We start from the raw sequence: 5,923 nt of genomic DNA on the forward strand, positions 1-5,923 counted from the left end.
AGGGGGTAAATATCAAACTCTATTAGCAAATGAGACCATGTGTGCATTAGTATCACTGAACTGAAAGTATTTTTTGTTATATTTTCCTGGAGACATCTACATCCCTTGGAAGCTGGGAATTTTAGTTGAAGAAGACCTGTGATCTATTTCTCATACACTAGCTGGACTAAATGAGGTACTTTTGGGAACACTAGGAATGTACTGCTACAGTATATGTATTTATATGCCAGTCCTCAGCAACTGCCCCTACAGCTCACCTCCCAACTGATATGATGGGGGTAATAAAAAAAACCAACTTGCCCACATTGTGTTGAGCGGATTTTCTCCCATACAGTAATTGGATGTACCACTCCACTAGCATACAGCCCCACTGCCATTCCCGGGAATCTCTTTGATATGTATCATTTGGGTCAGGGTGTGACTTGGAGGGTAAGCTACCTGGAAGCCTAACTTTGTAATCAACCCCCAATATACAGTGGATAACACATAAATATGAATATGGCCACAAAATGCTTACATATAAGATAAAATAATGGCATACCCAAAATCACTCTTTCTTACACTGCTCCTAATAAAGTGTTCCCTTGCCAAATCATATATCTGGTCTTTGCTTTAAAGCCAAGGTGCAACCCTTTCCCTATTGGCTGCTTGAGGGCCCAATAGGGTAGGGGTCCCAGAGCAGTCCTAAATCCTAAAGTCCTAGCTAGTCTTAAAATCATCTTCTGTAGGTTGGGGCCCATACCTTCTACCTGTATTAATGTTCCCACTCTGTTCTACAGAAGTACAATGGGGGCATCAGATCAATTAAAGAAGAAATTTGCTTCCTTTAGCTCCATTTATAGTATTTTTCTGGTATCTAACTTATTGGATACGATCTGATCATAGTTCCACTTGAGGGCTGAAGGTTCCCACAATGTTTCTTTCTATTAATGACTGTTACACATTTGCTCCCACGTTCTAGAAAGGGATGAAAATTATGGCAATGTTCCCATGTTCTTCAGCTTGTGGATTAATTGTCCCCTCCTGATGTATAAATGGCATGGGCAGTGAACAACATATGGAATGAATCACATAATCCTGGGTAAAGTGTAATTATACAGAGTTCTGGGATGCCAGGTACAGTTCACAATGTTGGCACAGTCAAGAATCCTCGTGATGTGACCTCTGGGAATTCAGTGGCTGCTGAAAGGTTTACGCCTTGATTTCATCAAATCCATTTCATGGAAAACAGCAGAGCTGCATTAGGAACAGTCTGTTTGGGCTTTGATCCACTGTGTAGGTGTAATCCCTGCTTAGGATAATATTTTGGCAATACAAGTAATTAAGAGAAAACATAATTGGCCTGTTTGGCATTCACACTTATTATTCCATAACCTCCCTGTGAACTTGGGATGCCGTGAGCCAAACTCCCTCTTGTTGCACCCTGCCTTGTCATCTTTATTTCTGGCTTTTAGGATAATCTCATGAAAAGGTGCAACTTAATGTCATTTACATTACATGGCCAGATATGGTGCCGAGGATATCCCATGCCACTTCCATAGGGCTACATGGGAATTACCTGTTAGCCCCAGCATTATTTAGTCACTGCTATGGGAGGTGATAAGGACAATTTTGGCAATTCCAAATTCTTTGATATTCTGGTGAAATAAGCATTGACCAAATGTCTGAAATATACCCAGAATGCCATAATCATTTACACCCCTTCAAAGTCATAGATGGATTTTAATGAAGACTTGGGGAGTCAAGCCGATAGCAGAAGGTTCCTACAAGCAAGTTAAATGTATTATACATGGAATTGGCCCTGGGATATTATGTAGGAATCCGTGTAGAAAATGTCTTTAATTAGCCTCCCTTAGTGGAGGAACCACCCCGCCTATGCTCAAACTCTCTTTAATCTTGTCAGTCACAATTTGCCTTCTCCTTTCTTTATCCCCAGTTCAAGAACATAGGCAGTAAAACAGAGGTTTGGTGGTAATATTGTTGTATTTTTTAGCATTCATCCACATCCACAAAGAGCCTGAAACATCAGTACAAGTACAGTCACTCCATCAGCATATCCATATCATATGAATTATTATTTATACAAAGTCTCTCTTATAGCTAAGGACCCTTTAAAGAAGAGATATTCATTTCACTAGAGGTGATGTTAGTTCTGTTGTGATTACACTAGGAGAGTCTTGGAGATAAATGGCAAAGGTACCCTTGATTGTACCCCCATCAAGGTGATGGGGGCTCCAGAAGAGTCCAAACTGGGGGTAGGAAGCCATAAGAGGTATATGCCTAACACCCCAATCATTCTATCCTAGGCATGTGCCTCTTCTGCCTTCCCATAGCTCCCGCCCTGGAGGAATCATCCAAATAGGAATACATTCAGTATTGGACTGGGATGCCAGGGGCCCACCAGAAAACCTTAAAGGGATCTTGTCATCAGAAAAAATGTTTTTTTTCAAAACACATCAGTTAATAGTGCTACTCCAGCAGAATGCACTGAAATACATTTCTCAAAAGAGCAAACAGATTTTTTTATATTCAACTTTGAAATCTGACATGGGTCTAGACATTTTGTCAATATCCCAGCTGCCCCTGGTCATGTGACTTGTGCCTGTACTTTAGGAGAGATATGCTTTCTGGCAGGCTGCTGTTTTTCCTTCTAAATGTAACTGAATGTGTCTCATTGGGACCTGGATTTTACTATTGAGTGTTGTTCTTAGATCTACCAGGCAGCTGTTATCTTGTGTTAGGGAGCTGTTATCTGGTTACCTTCCCATTGTTCTTTTGTTTGGCTGCTGGGGTGGTAAAGGGAGGGGGGAGATATCACTCCAACTTGCAGTACAGCAGTAAAGAGTGATTGAAGTTTATCAGAGCACAAGTCACATGACTTGGGGCAGCTGGGAAATTGACAATATGTCTAGCCCCATGTCAGATTTCAAAATTGAATATAAAAAAATCTGTTTGCTCTTTTGAGAAATGGATTTCAGCGCAAAATTCTGCTGGAGCAGCACTATTAACTGATTTATTTTGAAAAAAAATGTTTTTTCCCATGACAGTATCCCTTTAAACTGTGAGCCCACTTTCCAAACTATTATTCCTCCTCTCCTCGCTCAACCTCTTTATTCTTCTAGTCTTTTATCTACTTTATTCTTCCATTACTAAGCATTTTTTACCATAAAGAAATAGGGAATGACCATGAAATAGGTCAAATGGTGAGAAGCAAGAGGGCCCACTGACACCTGCCCCCCCGGGAGTTTTCCTGGTATCCCTGTGGGCCAGTCCGACACTGGATACATTGCCTACTACGCTTATGCTGGTAAGGTACAGTGCTGGCAATACAAGTGGTCAGTATACAACGTATATCTTGGAACTCCTTGGAGCAGACCAAGTCACCAGCAAATGGTAAACAAAAGAAAGCAAGTTCTGGCCAAGGGTTGTACCCACAGCTGATTACCCATTTGGTCACCAGGTCTTAAAAAAATTAGTTCACTTGTTTATTGTGAGTTGCAGCTCTATTCCAACTTTGGTGTTTCAGCCACTCTACACAAGGTTCTAAATGCTTTGGTCTGTACCACTGACAACTTTCTATTTCTCCTACCTAATGACACACACTGTTTCCAATGGGTTCTCAGCTTTGAGCAATCATCAGCCTGTGGACCTACATTAGTTGCATCTTACAGCAACCCAACAAGAGCTGCTGCGTGCCTTAGATTGAAGATCTCAGCTTTACAGACATTATGCAGGAGATTTGAGAACTTGCATATTAGATCACTTTTGTCAAGATGTTCCACTTTGGGTCTTCTTTCAACATTCCTTAACTGACGGTAGCTTGCACTTGCTTCTACCTGTCAGGATTTTCCCTTCAGGCCCCAGCCCCTTTGTCAAAACACTGACAGTTACCTGTTGTTCAAGGGAGTTAGCTCAGAGAATAAGAACAAGCCATGAGTGGGGCAACCGTACAAGTGCAACAATCAGTTTCTGCCATTGCGTCTAATGTTGTACTTTCTTCACCAGAATCCTTTCAGAGCTCTTCACCCTCAGGAGAAGTCATCTAAATCCAAGGGTCTATGTTGATGGGTGAGCCTAGATGTTCAAATAAGATATAATATACTAATAATGGAATGGGAAGAGGAGGTGGGTCCCAGCAGTTCAAAATGAATCACATTTAAAAAGACTTTCCTGACCATAAGTGCAGCCAAGTGAAAGTCTGTGGGACAGGCCAAAGGTCAGGGCAGGCAGCAGGCAACGAGAATGGAAAGTAAGAATGTGAGTAATGGGAAGCAGAAGTAGAGGCAGAGGAAAGTATTTTGGAGTAGACAGTGTTGGACTAGCCTACACTACATAGACCCTAAGGGGCATTTGTCCGGGGTAACACTTAGACTGGGGGGGGAAGGAGGTCTATGTAGGGTAGGGTTTTTTTAACTTTAGGGTTTAGTTCTCCTTTAAAGGTAACACAGCTTTTACTGTAAGGTTTTTATAAAGTGCAGCCATATATATATATGTGCGTGTGTGTTTATTATTTGTAGATCTTCAACTTGTGTACACTGATCTGAACATTGCTTCTGTTATATTTAGAGTCCAAAAAAATGGCTCCAAAATTTCGAAATAAACACATTCTTCAAAAACAATGTTGTTGCTTTGTGAAATGTATTTATCTTTTTTTAAACTATTCTTACACACATAAATCTTGAAACGACACTTAGCGAATTCCTCTATTATTCTGCATACTTTGCTTTACATTCACAGGTTTATTACCCTCTCCCTTATTTAAAGACTTAAAAACTTCTGCCCACTGAGTAATTTTGTTTTTTTTTCTCTAATGACCAAGGGAGAAATACACAAAATGCAAATAGGTCACTTTGCATGTAGTAATGTGTAAAGGAGAGTGAGACCCCTACCCCTCCTTTTGAAAAATATTCCCAACCCAACCCCCCCAAATCTACCTGAGAGCTCCTGGCACTGAATCTGCGGAGTTTCACTGCACCATTGGCAGCCGCCATCTTTGGCTGCATTAGATCCAGTTTCCAACTCCCAGACAGGAATCACCAACATGGGGAATGTAACAAGGACCAGATTGTCTTCTTCTGTACATGATCCAGTCTGGGGAACGCCAACCAGGAGCCAGAAAATGGACTGACTTGGGTAAATATGGTGGCTGCAAACCGCACTGTGCAACAGGGATCCAAGAGGGTTTTCAGGGAAGGCACCTATGTGGTTTGGGGGACCTCTGCAGTGGGGAAATAAATACGTTTTAAAAAGTTTCAGGCATTTTGGTTTTTTGTAAATGTAATAAAACTCCTTACTGGGAAAAGTAATTTTGGTCAAAATTAGCCTTCTTTTAAAAAAAATTTAAACAATTTAAAAAATTGACACTGTACAGGTATAGGATCCGTTATCCAGAAAACCCCAGGTCTTGAGCATTCTGGATAACAGGTCCTATAACTATTATTCTAATCTACTAGTAAGTATTTTACTTTCAATATTATTTGGAAAACCATTCATTAAATGACATATCGTTTATCCCTGTCATTATTTTCCCAGAGGTCACTTCTTCTAGCGTCGTTCTGAGAATCTACATGTGTATTTATGTAAGGGTTTTTATGTTTTTTATTGAACACTTTACAACAGACTATGAACATAATTTAGACTAACATTACAATAACATTACACTCATACAGAACCAAAATCCACCCCCCCAGTCCACTGGCCAAATATCCTGATGGACAGAATGAGAATGGGACAAAGACAGTCTCAGTCTTATAAAGAGTGTTCATGCTTTTGCAATGGATCCCCGTGGGGTAACAATGAACTATGTAAGGGATCGGGTAGAAGCTTCACACGTTCTGAGAAAAGAGTGAGGGATTTAATACGGTCTGACAGGCCTCCTGGGGGAGTTGCCAAGCCGCTGAGGTAGCCTGCAGGTAAAGGTGTT

Source organism: Xenopus laevis, chromosome 6S (genome assembly GCF_017654675.1).
Source record: "Xenopus laevis strain J_2021 chromosome 6S, Xenopus_laevis_v10.1, whole genome shotgun sequence".
NCBI lineage: Eukaryota > Metazoa > Chordata > Amphibia > Anura > Pipidae > Xenopus > Xenopus laevis.